This window comes from Garra rufa, chromosome 15, assembly GCF_049309525.1.
Source record: "Garra rufa chromosome 15, GarRuf1.0, whole genome shotgun sequence".
Taxonomy (NCBI): domain Eukaryota; kingdom Metazoa; phylum Chordata; class Actinopteri; order Cypriniformes; family Cyprinidae; genus Garra; species Garra rufa.
This window is the reverse complement of record NC_133375.1, coordinates 37,830,507-37,840,239: the sequence shown is the minus strand read 5'-3', so window position 1 is coordinate 37,840,239 and position 9,733 is coordinate 37,830,507. Positions and strand designations below refer to the sequence as shown.

The window sequence follows — 9,733 nt, the reverse complement described above, 5'->3', positions numbered from 1 at the left end:
TGTGTGTGTGTGTGTGTGTAAGCATGGGCGTCGGAACCATTGAACGTGGGTGGGACAGGACCCACCCACTTTTGAAGACAAATGATATTGGACCCACCCACTTTTACCCTTCAGCGAGTATGTCTTTGCACTTTTCGTCAGACTCAGTCAAATCCATTGTATGAGGTATGCCTTAATAAATTAAACTCCATTTAGATAAAGCCTTAAATTACATGCTGTGGTTTCCTCAAATGTATTCCACTTGGCTTATTCAGAGTCCATATCAATTAAACTCATTCCGGGTTTTCACTAGTTGGTCGTGCCTGCTGCACTCCCGATACACAGCAAAGTAAAACAGCGTAACTTCTGCTCAGATACACCTAACCCTAGTTGATACTTTATTTCAACTTTTCAATTATTTCATTAATTTACAAATAAACAAATGCCTTTCCGATGTGATATAAGTGAAAAGGGAGACGATTTCGAAAATGATTTCACTAAAAGGCGGACGCGAACTCGGGTCACCCGTGTCAAAATCAATATGTTACTCGTTTTATCACTTGCGCCACTGAAAATGTTGTTCAATAGCCGACTTTTGTAATATTTGTAAATATGGCCTATTTACATTGTGTAAAAACACATTAAATAAAAGGCACCAGACTACAGAAAATGGCATATACTACAGTATTTTGTTTTTTTTTCTGGGGGAGGACCCACCCACATTAATTTTGCTTCCGACGCCCATGTATGTAAGGAATAATTGACGACGGGCCGTAGAATTCCTAGAAAATAATGCTCGGGTGTGCATTATTTTCGCAGAATTCTACGTCCCGAAGTCAATTATTCCACTTATACTACAGTTACCACACCTCAAGACATCGATCAAATTATATATTTCAAGACATTCGTCCCGTTTTTATCCTTAAAACCCTATTGTGAGTAGGATTAATTTCTTACGCAGCTCCTTTAACAGCTTCGTTGTTAGTTCCAAAACGTCATTTTAGAACTAGTAACGACGCTTGAGCCGTTGATAGCAAAATAATGCCGTTAATAATGAAGTTTAGACAGACCGAAATACAAGCAGACAGAAAGGAAAGAGTGACGGAGAGAAAAACTAAGTAACGTTATATGACTTTACCTCTCTCAAGGGTGACTGGCAGCATCGTCTCTACTAACAGTTAAATCGTCAGAGCAGCGCTAACAACATTAGCGTGAATGCTAACGTGAGTGCAAACTGTAACGTTATGTGTGTGTGCGTCTGTGAGGTGAGTGAGAGAGGGCGAGAGAAATAGTTTGTGCTTTCCGTACATAATAAAACGTAATATATTGTGAAAAAAAACATGGAAATAATCTGTCGTTTTTTTATCCTGATGTTTACTGTATTTATTAGTTTGGCCAGTGTCATTGTGGGTTTTAGTTATTTTGCTGTTTTGGGCTGTAAGGACTTTTGCAATAACTGAAATCGTATGGCGAAGTGATATAGACATGCACTGCGGTCTAAAGCTGCCTGGAACTACGTTCGCCGTGCGTTTCCCTGAATATAATGCACACCTCTAGAACGTTCGTCAGCCAATCAGATTCAAGCATTTAACGGCCCTGTAGTATATATATATATATATATATATTTATAAAACGGTTAGTTCCATTCCTCAATTCTGATTGGTCAGCAGCTGTGTTGTATTCATGATACAGCACTGCTATGACCGCTTCACTCAACGGTTTTGTGTATCATTGAACCCCCTTAGCAACCACCCTTAGCAACGTAAACACAGCTGCAGCAGTTAGGGACTACTTTTTACAGCGGAAGGCAGTTAATGATTTTACTTTATGAAAACGTACAACTTAATATATATAAATTAATATATATTTTTGATTTTAATATTTTTATTGTGTGGTAACCGTTTTATAAAAGCAATAAGGTACTTGAGGCCGTGCTGTATCATGAATAAATCACGGCTGAAGGGCGTTGTTAGGGCGTTGTTAGGCTCTCGTACCTTATTGCTTATATATATATATATATATATATATATGCACAATTCACATTTCTTAATAATGTTTTAATGCCAGTGTTGATGAGAACTGTATGATCTTTCAATATTTTGCATTTAAAGGCCGATATTATTTGAAGTGTACCTAAGGTATACTTGCAATAATTCCACTTTAGCATAATCAAATATACTTAAGTATATATGTTTAGTTGGACATCAGAACTATTTCCGCACAATTAAAGTGCATTAAGTACAAAACTACAATTTAGCAGACTTTAAATATACCAGTTTAGTATACTAAAAGTACAATTGCATGGTAATTTAAGTAGATAAATAAATTTGTTGTATAATTAGCATGAAATAAATGTATTTTAAATACATTATATAGTATATTTACTTTTCTCTACATAGGTACATTTATTGTAAGTATTATCTATACACATATTGGAAGGAGGCATTATTACAGCCTTAATATGCTTAATATTTCTTAAAATCAGCCTGATTTGGGAAATCCAGCAGCAATATTTAGAAAGTATAAAATTAATGTTTGTCATAAGAGCCACTTCTGCTTTTCCACATATCTGCATTTTTCTACAGAGGAAGTCTAATAAGTGAACTCAATTGCTGTTTCTGTCATTTGTGTATCTCAGAAAGCTGTAGTCTCCAATCTGTGACAGCATGAACAAGCTTTACATCCTTTTATTGGCTCTTTGGCCAGCTTTCAGTAAGTGGATTTCATTTCTTTGTCTGAGATTATGTTTACTGTGTAAAGATAAGAGCCAATATCATTTTTGCTGTGTTTCTGTACAGATGTGTCTGATGCGTGGAATCCAGATTATAATACAACAACAGGTGCATTATTTTTTAAACACTTTTCAGTGTTGATTTTAGGAATATTTTAAAGTGCAAGGACTGGAGTCATAGTTTTGCTGTGTTTTTGTACAGATTCTCCTGATGCATGGAATACAACTTCTATTGCAGTGGCAGGTGTGTCATCTAATGCTTCATTATGTTAGTTCATTTTCAGATTATTTTAAAGTCCAAAGATAGCAACCAATATAATGTTTGCTGTTTTTGTACTCATTCAGTTTACCCTTTAACAGCAGCATCGTCTACTGATTTTATATATCTATATATTTTACTGCCAGTGTTCATAACAATATTTTAAAGGGCAATTTTAAATGAAGGCAAATATCTCAATTTTTGCCAACAATCTCAGAAAGTGAAAAAACAAAACAAAAACAAAAAACAGTGCAGCTTTTTTTTATTACTTTACTTTTCCATAGAGTGTCAATTATTTAAGATGAATTCATAGTTAGAGGTCGACCTATGTATCGGTTTTTTATATCCAGCTGGTCATATTCTTAGCCAGCAAAGTTGCAGATTTAACGACGTGAGGTGAGAAAGCAAACTGTTCATTCAGCCGACAGAATCATGCCGAGTCACAGCGCGCCATAGTTTTACATTACATATCTGTCCCAAATCGTTGTTAATGTTCATAAAGACTTGACCCTGGACTGGAAGATTGTGCATTTAAGCAAAATATTTGTATTTCTGTAGCTCTAAAAATGTCTGTATGCTTTAGAACTATAATTTATGTTTAAGCCTTTTCTTCAGGTCGTGGAAGCATGGTTTGCATCTTATACGCACTTTATTTCACAATGCCATTTTCCTGTTCTTATTTGATATTAATAACTAATCAACAAAAATATGTATTCAAAATCAAGATAAAAATTATACAAAACGAAATTCGTTTAAGAAGGGATTTTCCCCAAATAAAAACGTACGAAGTGGTCAAAAATTGTGTCTGACCGTCTCCAATTCTCCCGGCGTATTTTCGTCCAATTCATACCACGTCCTTTACAACATTTACAAATTACACAAACTTCTTTCCTAATTAACATATTAAACTGAAACAAAACACAAACAAATGATATTTAAACATTAATGTAAAACAGAAAATAAATTGTTTCTGAAATGGCTGCAATTAACGATATGGATAGCACTTTCTCTTTCCGTTTGATCTGTTGTTTAAACCAACCTTTGCCGCTTTTTTTTTATCATTCTTGAAGTCAACATTTGCCCGTTTGGTGATTAAATAAACTGTTTTAGATTTCCGCCTGAACTACACGACGCGTCCTGAGTGTGTGTATGATACCTGAGAGTTGTCCGCTCAGCGCAGCACAACACTTTTGCCCGGTTTCATTAAGGGTGGGTGAAAAATCGATTCTCCGACGCATCGCAATCCTCTCTTCAATAAGTGTTTTCCCCGCATATGGCACCTGTGCGCGCCAGAAACGCGGCAGTCTCATTGCACAGAATTTGCACTGTGAGCTACGTGTGCATTGTTTGTCAGTGTGAGCTTTCAACCGCAGTTTTTTACTTCACATATGTACAGTGGCCGAAAGAGGTCAACGCGCTGCAACTTAAGGAAACACATGCAAACAGAAAAAAACGACAACAAATTAAGAAAACATCTTCATCAGTATGACAACACAGTTGCTGCAAATTCTTACAACGCAACCAAACTCAGAATAATAATAATAATAATAATGTTTAATTTATATAGCGCCTTTCAAGAACCCAAGGTCACTTTAACAAAATAATACAAGCAAAAAACAACAACAAAAAACAGACAAATAAAACAAGCAATTGGCAAACATGATACATCAGAAAGCAGAAGGGACATTCAGACAAGCAAGTGTTGACAACAAGGAACCATAGATAATAAACAACAGAAGGTCTAGCAACTTTATGATGAACTTCAATTATGTCAAGAAAATAGTCCTGTGACAGACAGACAGAAAAAAGGGAAAAGAGAGAAGGAGAGAGAAGAAGGAGTTATTTAGATGTAGTGAATAGATGAGTTTTAAGTTGAGATTTAAAGATCTGGAAAGAGGAGGCAGCCCGAATATTATGGGGCAGCTTATTCCACAGCTTAGGGCCTATAATACAAAAGGCCCTACCACCCACTGTAGAGAGTTTATGCTTGGGCACAACAAGCAAGTTGTCACTGCTAGATCTAAGAGTCCGTGCTGGAATGTATGGTTGCACTAACTCTGCAAGATATTGAGGTGCAAGTCTATGATAGCCCTAACTAAGATTAAGAGTTTTAACTCAATACGTTTGGATACAGGAAGCCAGTGAAGTTGGTGGAGGATGGGAGTGATATGTGCAGATTTTTTGTAAATGTAAGGGCACGAGCTGCCGCGTTTTGTACCATTTGGAGACGATTGATAGCTTTGGCAGGTAAGCCACCATATAAGGAGTTACAATAGTCCAGTCTGGAGGTTATAAAAGCATGGATAATTGTTTCAGCATCTCCAAAATTAAGTGAGGGACGTATACGAGCAATATTACGTAACTGATAAAAGCATGATTTAACAGTCTGACCAATATGTGAATCAAAGCATAACGCAGAGTCAAACAATACTCCCAAAACACGCTGTAAACACACGAATGCGCTGCAAACACATGAACCTGCTGGAAACACACGAAGGCGCTGCAAATTCAGAAAAGCTGCAAATAGCACGGAACACAACGGAAATGTTTCAGGGGGACCTCAAAAAGTGACAAACCCATCTGGGACCTGATTATTTGTTCCATGGCTGTTGGTCAGAGCAGAGGTGTTGTCGGTGAACCGACAGAAAAAAACTATATTCTTCAATGTTCAATTATTCTTCCTTAATAAAAAATAAATAAATAAAAAAGGAGCAGATGCTTTATATTCATAAACAGAAATTTGCTAAATGCACACCAGTGATGCGCGGTCCCGAACCTGACCAACGTTTTCAACTAACCCACCCGCAACTCGGACCACAAAAAAAAAAAAAAAAAAAAAAACCTAATTGTACCCAACCCGCTTCCTGACCTGCATGTGTAATATTTGCGACTGACACCAGCGATTATATGCGGCTATGTGGTGGAGATGGATCATTCGGCATTAATTAGGTAATTTTGTCAAAAGAAATGTTCTTGATTACAAGAAAAATGCAGATTGTTCTTGTTGTTGTTTGTCTTTCCTTTATACAGATTTAAATAGTTTCGATTTCGAATTACTAAGTGATTCTCCGATGTTAAATATGATCAAGAATTATTTTTTTTCGATCTACAGTGTAAAAAAGTTAAGAAAAAGATTAGCCTATATCCCTAAATATAGGCTATCTAGACTACAAGCTAATTCCTTTTTTCTTAAGTTTTAACTTTTTCTAAAAATTATCAAGAATATTAAATCAACTTAATAGGCTAGATTAACGAATTTTATACAAACATAACGAATGCACTTCAAAAAGTTTTCATATAGAAATTCAGGAATCACGAATATGACAAAATATTGTTTTATATATATTAATAGTTGTATCAAATGAATAAGGAAATTATAGTTCTTTGAATTTATTAAGTAATGTTTAATTTAGTTTGTTTCACTCTCTGGAAATGTAAAGAAAAAATAGGCTACAGTTTTTACTTGGAATTCGTTTTTAATCCCTGGTTTTAAACAAGCATATACATGAGATAATTTATACATTGTTGCTTGAATAAACGTTTAGAAATAGTGTTCGAAATTTCATAATTAAGGAGATTAAACAGACCTAGGCGTTTGAAAAGACATAGTAAAATGTGTCTAATACTTCCAAAAAGAAACACTGTAAACCCTAATAAGTTCAGACTACTCAAATGATTTGAGGAAAGTGATTCCCTCAGTTCGTTTGAGTAATGGGAAAATGACAACTCGATTTATTGAGTTGAACGAATGTGGTCTCTTCATTGAATTAACTTAAATGTTTAAGTACAGATAACTTAAAAGGGCTAACAGACTAAACTTCCTAAATTTTCAGCTTATATATAAATATATATATTCTACTTGTATTAAATAATTTATAAATCATTAAAACAAGGTTTTTTTTCCACATCAACCACTTTATTAGGCTTATACTGCATTTACATTACTTATAACAGTAAGCTCACATTTATAAAATTCATGAACAAAATCATGAGCTCCTTTTTTAACAGTAAACTCATATTTTTGTCTGTAAGCCCACACTGTCATATTTTTAAAAGACATATGTACAACAAAATAGCTAATTTTTAATTTTAACAGTAAGCTCACATTTCCAGAAAGACATGAACAACAGCATCATGAGCTTACATTTTTTAAAGTACATTCACATTTTTTAACAGTAAACTCCTATTTTTGACTGTAAACTCACATTTAATATCACATTTTTAAACAAAACAGCTCATTTTAAATAGTAAGCTTACATTTTTAAAAGACATGAACAACAACATAAGCATTTTTTTTTAACAGTTAACTGTTTTAAATGTAAACCTATTATTTATTTATTTTTTCACATTTTTACAAGACAAATTTGAGATATACCAGTTCCTTGGAGTGTGTGTTATACAAAAAAAAAAAAAAAAAAGGTGTTTCTTCTCTGTTGGTGAAAGTCTTACTGACTGTTAACATAAACATGTTTTTAATTTCCAATGTAAAGGTCATTTTCATTTTTTTTTTCTCAGCTGACAAGAAAAGCACAAAACCTGTAACATAAATTTGTCCAAACAGAAGGCACATTGATTCAGGAAGGTCACTTAGATTGTCCATCACCACTTTTCCAAGAGTTGAGAGGCTGAAGAGTAGTCCCATCTTCAACTATTACAATCCCCACTGACAACAGCAAGATTTGAGCTGTGATCATCAGACATCTATTAAAGATGAAAAAACATTATCAAATTAAAGTTAATTCACATGCATGCAAGCTCATGTAGATTTCAAACAGTGCAACTTAATCTTAAGGAACAGTTCACCCAAAAATGCAAATTCTGTCATTGCTCACTCTCATGTCATTCCACACCCCTAACACCTTTGTTCTTCTTCCAAACAAAAATTAAGATTTTTTTTAAGGAAACCCAAGAGATTTCTGTTTCTCCAGAGATCCAATGTAACATTTTCAAGGTCTAGAAAAAAAATCCATGAGACTTCAGTGGTTTAAACTCAATTTTATGAAGCAGCGCGAGTGTTTAGTGCAAAAACATGTAATTTACCACTTACAAAATAAAATTATTCAAGGCCTGTTCAGATTTCAGATCTTGCGTGAACACAAAACACATGCACTGTGATGCTCTCGTGAACATGCATTGGGGATCTGTATTTTTAATAGTTTTTATAGTTTGTTTCATGCAAACCTAAGCATGTGCGTTGTTTAATAAAATTGAGGTTAAATCACTGGAACCACATGTCTTTCTTACCTTTTCTTGTCCGTCTATGGAGAAATGGAAAACTCTTGAAAATTATTTTAAAAATCTTCATTTGTGTTCCAAAGAGGAACGGAAGTCTTACGTATATGGAATGACACGAGGGTAACTACTGACAAAATTCTAATTTTTGAGTGAAATAACACTTTAGATTCAAATTTATATAATGAGTGTGAGTGATCTAATGTGTGCTTGTCTTTTTGACATTATTTTCTACATGGAATACTTACCAAACATGTCGAAGAAATCCCCAAACATCTCCAAACACAAGAGGTGGTCCTTGGAGCACAAGAGTTCGGTCCTCAGTCGGCTCTGACAACTTCTGTGTGAAAACAAAAAAACAATTATATTAAATCTAACCACTGGCTATTACTACTTTTTTTTTAATGAAATTCATAACAGCATTTAAATCAGGGGTGTCAATTCTTGGAGGGACAGAGCCCTGCAGAGTTTAGATGAAATCCTAATTAAACACACCTAATCCAACTAAGTTAACGTTGTTACAACATTTTTGCACGTCTTTCCCGACAGTAAAAAGTCAACAAATCGCTCACAGGGACATGTAAAACAGTCACAGCTCTGCTAATGGTAACTTGATTAAAAACAAAATGCAGATAGGATTGAATACATTTTATAAAATCTATTAAAAACGAATAATTAATATTATGCACCAAGAACACATTACATGAACAGAATTATTAATTAAAAACATAGGCCTATCTCTGTAAATGTGTCACAATTTCGTTAATTTTTAGCTTTGCATTGTTCTCCTCATGAAACCTTTAGTAAACCTGCATTAATAGCCACACGGATGCAATATACTGTTACAAACGTATTTTCATTCTCAACTGTTTATGACCATTTAAGACATAACTGACAAGGGTTTACGTGAATAATCACCAAGCGAGCGCCTCATTTTGAAATATTTTTGCGTGCATTTGACCGTTTATGCGCGCACCTTGAGGTAAAAGCGAACTTTAACGGTACATGTCCGTGTTTTGTTCCCTCATAAGCGCATACACAACAGCGCAAGTTCTCATTCTCGCTTTTAAAAACACAACATCAAAGAAACATTAATAAATTAAGCAAGTCACAACGTACAGGCGTGTTAAACATTAACTTACCAGCGTAATCCATGGGCCTTCGTCACGACCGACTCCATCCCTGTCCCAGTGCCTGCTTCACGACCGCCTGCCTGCAAGTGCCGCTGGGGGAGGAAAAAAAGTTAAGCGGGAAATTCAAATGTTCTTATAGAAATTTAGAAACTCCGGCATATTTATAAGTACAAAATACTCCAAAAATAAAACGGAACCAAGCAAAATTTACACTTATATTTTACCATTAACCTACCTGTGTAACTTCACTCTAATGAATCTTTCACGACGGCTTTCTTCCCGCCTGCTTTACCGCCAGCTTACTTGTGCTGCTACTGGAGCAAAACAAAAAATAGATTGGAATAACGTGTAAATCAATTAAAAAAAAATGTATATGAGCGTTTAAATCTCTACTTACTG

The 9,733-nt window shown here is 34.8% G+C and overlaps 1 long non-coding RNA gene across 1 annotated transcript; it reads right to left on the bottom strand.

Moving 5' to 3' along the window:
- Positions 1 to 7,315: 7,315 nt before the first annotated feature.
- On the bottom strand, positions 7,316 to 9,425 carry LOC141287001 (uncharacterized). Its single transcript, XR_012339387.1, has 3 exons — positions 9,344 to 9,425; positions 8,450 to 8,541; positions 7,316 to 7,670 (listed from the first exon to the last, which is right to left on the bottom strand). It is a non-coding gene; the product is annotated as an uncharacterized lncRNA (long non-coding RNA).
- Positions 9,426 to 9,733: the final 308 nt, after the last annotated feature.